The sequence below is a fragment of the Pangasianodon hypophthalmus genome, chromosome 20 (genome assembly GCF_027358585.1).
Source record: "Pangasianodon hypophthalmus isolate fPanHyp1 chromosome 20, fPanHyp1.pri, whole genome shotgun sequence".
In the NCBI taxonomy this organism is placed as follows: Eukaryota; Metazoa; Chordata; class Actinopteri; order Siluriformes; family Pangasiidae; genus Pangasianodon; species Pangasianodon hypophthalmus.
The window spans coordinates 21017102-21024508 of NC_069729.1; positions in this window are offsets into that span (position 1 = coordinate 21017102).

A 7407-nucleotide genomic window follows, 5' to 3' on the forward strand; every position below is an offset into this window, starting at 1 on the left:
AGCTGAGCAGAAGTTCCTCATACCCAAACTGCACGACTGGCTAGTTCACTAAGCAATTAATTAGGAAATTAAGGAAACTAGGGAAATGAATGCTAAGGCATATCAGCAACATAAACAAAACTAAACTAGCTAGCTGATTTACAAAACTAATGTACAAAACTTACCTAACTAATTTAGAGAGATAAATTACAAATCTTAATTAGCTAATTTACCAAAATTAAGATAACTCAACATACTTCTTTAGCTTGGATAGAGGATTTTAAAGGCTGATATTTCAATTTTTTGTGTGAAGCAAAAGAGACACCTCATCCTGAATGAATCTGTAACTCCTGCATAAAACGTCTAGAAAAAAAAAATATCTCATTTTGTTTAAGATTTTTAATGAGTGCTTTGTAGGTCAAAATGAAAATGTTAGGACTAAAATGTATAATAGTTTTTCTCTTGGAAATTTACTTGAGTAAGAGTACAAGTTTCAGTTTCAATAATGCTTGAGTGTAGTACAAATCTTACAAAACTGACTTAAGTACAGTTACAAGGTACAAATATTTAAGTATTTTCCACCCCTGCTTGTTTTTTTTTTCCTGCGTTAATGCTATCCAAAGTAATTCCTGAACCAGTCATTTAGGAAGCTAAGAACTTTTAACTATTCTAAGAACCCTGGAAGAGCCATTACAACCCACATGAGTGTAGTGAGTTCAATTCAACTCCTAGGACAAAAACAGATTATATATAATAACACAAACTTAACAGGACTGTTCCTATATTATTCCTGTTAGACTGTCGGATTCTCTCTACTTCATAAACCCCAATACACGCTATAGCTGTAGGGTGAGAACATAGAACTGAAGCTGGACTTACTTTGTCTAAATAGGCTTGAACATTCTGTTTCTTCATGGTAAATAATGCGTGATGTAAGATGACCTGATTTTTTTCCTTTCATTGGAAGCTGGTCTATATACAAGGCATGATTAAATAATTGAAGGAGTTATCAGGACAAATACATGTTTAATGCTACCAGGTCTAGGTTCAAGCCCTCCACTGGCAGAATGTACTCATGAAGGTGGTGATCTAATAGATGGGAGGAGATGTTCTGCATTATCTCCTGACATTTTTCACTGACCTCATCTTTAGTCCTATTCTCAGTTCTGAGCATCTGCAAATAGTAAGCTCCTTAAGAAGAAAAAAAAAACCACCTACGTGTTTGACTAGTTTGGTTAAGATTGATGACTATACTCTGCTTTGGCACACGGTCTGCTTTTTTTTTTTTTGCAGGCAAAGCTCCACCATAATTCTTACACTTCTGGCCTGGACCAAGAGTATGAGCAAAACTTTCCATCTAAACAGATGCTAAGGACAGAGACATCCAGAGTTCAAAGTATAAAATATGCTTTCAAACTAATAAAATAGAGCAGCACTAATAGAACCAAGAGATGTGTCGAGGACCAGCTCATTCTATTCTGCTTTAATATTTCCAAGGTGACATCTCTCCATTCCCCAAAATAATTTTTAATCTGTCTTGACACTTTAGGAAGAAGATAGAGACATCCTCTCTCCTGGGTCCTTCCACATTCCCACATTTGAAAGATCTCACGCTGTAAATCTCACCAGTTACAGTATGTCTGTCCAGCAGCCTGGAATCTTCAGCTCCTTCCTGCACCAACTAGACAGAAACGAATTCAGTTGTCTGGATCTCCTTGTGATTCATTCCTCTTTTACACCACCAACTATCTAATGAAGACACTGGTCCAAACCTTTTGTCCAAACACCCCTAGCTTCAGTACAAAACACGTTTCTTAGATCTTCCAGGTCATTTACAAGGTCTGGAAAGTAGACAGTGATTCATCCTGGTCATGGACAAGGTGGATCTGGAGCCCATCCCAGGAACAATGGGTGTGAGGAGGGAATACTCTCTAAAGGATATGCCTAAATGGGAGGTTGGAGGAAACCAGAGAACTTGGAGGAAACCCTCACAGATGCAAGAACAGTAGACACCTGAGCTCAAGATTGAACGGAGAAGCCTGGAGCCACCATGCCACCCATCTTTAATTTCAATGGAAATTTATTTGTATAGCACTTTTTTCAACATACAATAGATATTCATAAAGCAGCAGCAGGAATGGCAAGGGAAAAACCCCCTGAGACTACATGAGATCCTTTTCACAGTATGCAGGTATACAGGTGTGAAAGAGTAAAGACAACAGTGCTGTGTTTGTTTACAGGGTGTTTAGTATGCGCAGGACGGTCTTCATGACTGCAGCAGTAGCTTTTAGCTACGAATCTTTAAATTCTTCATTCTACCAACAGAGTGAAGTCTTCCTATGTAACCTTTCTTTTACTTTTCTTTCATTTTTCTTTTACGTTCACTCACTGACTTTTTGTTCATGGATACACTCATGGATATCTTACAGGTCTACATCAGCAGATGATGGGTATGAAGGATAGGGCTTAGCATTGCAAAGTTGAACTTGTAACTTGATCATGATAATTTTTTTCTTTTATCAAGGATTGGATCCAGACAAGAATTCAAAAATGGGCCTTTCTTTAGCAGTCTGGAGAATTTTTGGAAGTTGGTTGGATCGAGTAATGACCACAGGATAATTCTCTTTCCTAGGAGAAGATTATTCAAATTATTCTTAATAATATGTTCTTGGAATTTTGTTTCCAATGTATTTGCACACTTTCTCCCCTCAACCGCTGCAACAGAATGACATTCTTTCATATTTCCTAAATATGAAATGATGTTCTTTCCTCAAAATGTGCCTGAGGAGACTTTAAAGTGTTCTGTGGGTTGGTAAGGGCTCCTAAAGGGGTTCTTAGTGTAAGCTGCTCTGATAGGAAATCACTCTGTGGGCTTTTATGTAGGACTCTCCAAAAGGGTACTCCAAAAAAAGGCAAAAAATTATTTAGTGTCTTAAGAAAATGTCATATTGTCTTAGATTTAATCTTTTTTTCTAAGGATGTTGAGCTATAAAAGATTGATAGCCCAGCAAGATCCCTGTTTTAGGTCAAACAGAACTTGTCATGAAACAATGTTCTCCAAAGCTTTTTGTGCAACATACAATACGATTTGATGCAATAAAATTCAGCCTATTATTACCAAGATGTGGCTACATCATCATCCTCATTATTACCTCGATCTGCCCAAGTAAAGCTGTCATATTTTCTAAAGAAATAAGCTCAGCCTTTCTCCACTGTCTGATTTTTTTTTTTTTAGTTTTTTTCCCCTTTGGCCTGCTTTACCAGGACCAGTGGGTTCCATGTTACTCCGATCCTGCCAAAACCACAAGAGAAAATGAATGCCAGATGTGATCGTCACCCAGACGTGATTGGTGTATTCCAACTTTATGAACACCCACCCAACACTTTACGAACACTCTGGCCAACTAAACAGATTCCCAGATTCCCAAAGGATCTTGGATAATGGGGGTGAAAGTCAAAGTGAGGAATTTAATTTAAAAAATATTATAGCTCTTATTTATAGCAAAATTAACATATTGTTCAAGCTAATAATATTCAGAAGAAATAACAGAAATTAAATTGCATATCAAGAACAATTCTTTCTTTAAAGCTAATATGTCATGACTTCACAGATACGGGTGGTGTCACTTCTTCTACCAGAAGACATTTGTCACAGGGTTGTGGTGAAGTCAATGCAGGAATCGTGACTCAGTTGTAGTGTTCAGTGGGAGATTGTGGACGTCTCGTCCTCTGACTCTGGGACCATGTGGTGGCCATGCACAAAGATCAATCGGGTTTGTGTTGGTCGGCTGTAAAGTTCAGCTACATTCAAAGCAGATATAAACTCTTGTGCTTGATTTAACAATGTTCAGTTCTGCCTCTAAACAATGAATCAATCTCAGGAACACAGTTTCTGAACATAAGAATTGTGAACAATGTAAGTAGAGTCAAGAACAAGGCTCACTGTTATATATTTAAAAAGAAATATGGAATTCAGATCATTGTAATTGTCATTCTTTTTTCATCATTCATCCTTCATCTTTTTTTCTGTCTTTCTTATTTTTAATTTAAGAAAAAGAAAGGAAAAGATCTGACATGAAATATAATAAACTTGTTCTACAATCATTAGAATTTTTATTAGAATTGCAATGTTAGATTGCTCACAGTTCATCAAAATTACCCTAAAGTCCATCATAAATAATCAGATTAATTATTACAAAGATAATGATCTCATTTTCATTATGAAAAAAAAAAAAATGTGATGAATAAATACAAATCCATAAAGATTGTGATGTCATCTTTGTAATAATTCATCTGATTATTTGTGATATGTGCAGGTATATAATTTTGAAGTAATTGTTATTAACTGTGGTGTTCTAATGTTACAATCTGTTTTCATTTCAATTTCTATTAATTTCTATAATTTCTATTAAATTATAGAATTGAGATATTATGAAACAGCTTGAGTAAAGTTAAGGAAATAATAATATCCCTTACAGTCACATGATCTTCACACTTGAAATTTACACATCACATTCTATGTTTCACACATTTTTGATACATAGTGCATGTGTTTTCTCACGTGAATAATTCTCACGATCCCATATTGTTCACACAATGTCACACATTTTTATTTCAGGGCACACAACATATTTTTGTGTGTAATATGGTGAAATAGACCGTCATATATTTGGCCTTCATATAAGTGGCTTTTTTTGTCATTTCAACCGTATACAGCTAGTTAGTACGCAGTGAAATGAAACAACGCTCCTCCATGACCAAGGTGCTCCATAAAACAAACACAGAACTACAGGAGACATTACATATATTTACATAAAGTACACAGTGCAAACATGTGCAGACAGAACAAGACAGTATAAAACTACCAAAACAAGACAATAGGCACAGTGAGTTACAGTGCAGCGCCGACTAGCACACAGTTCTACTAGAAAGTGAATCAGATGACAGTCGTGCAAAAGAGTAACAATATAAGTAGCTGTAAATGTAAACATAAGGATTAGCGGCCGAGTAGAGAGTATAAAGATTATATACAGTATATAATAAATATTTGTAGCAGCATAAATTGAATACGGAGATGTTCAAAAATTGTAAAGAGGATGGAGTGATGTTCAGTTGAGTGCGTGTGTGTGTGTGTGTGGGTTTTCAGTCCAGTCTCTGAGTGTTGAGGAGTCTGATGGCTTGTTCCACGTGTTATCAAACATCATTCATATAGTCGCACGTGAAAAACGTATGATCCCATGTGAAAATGAATGTGTGACATAAAGATTGTGATATTTGATGCTCAGAGATCTGAATTGTAGCATCAAGGAAACAATAAGAGAGGACAAAGATGTTTTGGTCAGATATCAGGAGGAAGAAGCAGTTTGTTTTTTTTTTTTGAATATTTACAAACCTGTCCTTAAATTATTGGTCATGACAAATCTTCAAGAAGCCTCACATGACAGCCATCAGTGTATAATTTTATGGTTCCTAAGCAATTAAAATGGTTTAACTTTTTATTAATTGTAATTTTTTTTTCTTAAATTGTCTTTCAACTTGCCAAGTCCTAGAATAATAGCTGTCAGTTGTTGTGCTTTAGAGGCTTTTACAGACATTTAAAAAATATTCCTTATTTAATTTAATGCCAAACGGCTGAATATAAATATGAAGTCTATCAAATATATTAATTAGCAAAATAAAATAAATTTTTAATCATACAAATAATTTAAAAAAGTACCTTTGTCCCCCTTTTTTTTTTTTTTTTTTTTTTTTTGTCATTTCATGTTACCGATTTCAAAAACCCATATTTTGAAATCAGAAACACTGCCCATAAGTGCTTCCAGGGTCAAAGTTCAGAAAACCCAGTGGCCATTTTGACCAGCAGAGTTTCCTACCCCACTGTATATATTATTAATTTACTTGTAAATTCTTATTTTTGTGGAAAATTTAGATGTCATTGGAGTTTAAACTCTTTCTATCCCAGTATTTAAAATATTTTTTACCTACAAAAAAGAATTTCATTGAATAATTTATTGATGCAGGTGTGATTAATGATGTGTGCTTTGACATGCCGTTGACGCCATCTTTTAAAATAATAGCAATTTGTCAATTAATAACTCCAGTGACTTAAAGTAATAGCACCACAATACTTCAAGTTCAAGAAAGCTGGTTATTACAGTCAGAATTTCCAAACAGAATATGAAAATTCAAAATGCGAACATTTTGCTGGTCAGAAAATCAACATATTTTGAGAATGACCCAAAAACTAGTCAATGTGTCACAACAGCACAAAAGTACAGCACTTAGCTTATTGTACATCTGCTCAATATCACAGTCATGCTACAGGAAGTGTAATAAACCACTGAGTGAGACACGTCACATTGACACGTCACTCTGACGCGTGACTGTGACGTCAGCCCCGCCTCCTGGCTGCAGCGGGAAACTGTAATGATTTTTCGTTTTTAGTGCATGCTGTTGAATCCGACATCCTTCCAAGCTAACAGAAGACGGTTGTGGTTACAGGTGATTAGGCGGGATAATTGATCTGTGGAGCTCCGTCTTCGCAGTGTTCATTTCAGCTCAGCTAAGAAGCTAACTATCATATCAGTAAACTAACTAACAATTTAACAGGCTTGTAAATTAGCTAACATGCCTTATTTATATTTCGCTTTAACAAAACCTGCGTAGCTCGCCTAAAATCTACATCAAGGAACTAGCTAGATAACGCTATATACATAGCTATGTTACGTCCTTACTGAGGAGTTAGAATGTGTTTAAACCTGGACATGTTTAGCTAGCTAACTTTGTTCAGCTAACAATCCTCTGGCTGGGCAGCACCCCGGCTTTCACGACAAGACGTAAGAATCTTCTAGTTGTGAAAGTATTAGTTTAGGAGAATAGTGCTCCCTGTCTTTAATGCTAATCTATAATAATTATAAAAAGTGGATAATATTTTAGATAATGTCAATCCCATTTCTAAATAATATTCCTCATAGATTATTCAGTCAGACTGTAACCAAGTAGCATCAGGCTGCTAGGCTAATTGGGTTGCTAGGTTAATGGAGTTGCTAGGCTAATCAAGTATTTTCTTTTCTTACAAAAACTAAAGGGGTCTAAAGAGGAAAAAACTAACAAACAATTCTGACTTCTGAATTTACATTTTAATCACACATTTTTTTCTAGAGCACAGTTTCCCTCCTCTCTGTGTGTGTGTGTGTGTGTTTGAGTGTCTGTTTTTGTGTGTGTATGTGTTTGCATGTTTGTATGTGCATGTGTATGTGTGTGTTTGTATGTGTTTGTGTGTGTATGTAAGCATGTGTGTGTTTGAGTGTGTATGTGTGAGTTTGCATGTTTGTGTATTTGTGTATGTGTGTGTTTGCATGTTTGTGTGTGTATGGGTGTGTTTGTGTGTGTATGCGTGTGTGTGTTTGTGTGTGTTTGAGTGTGTGT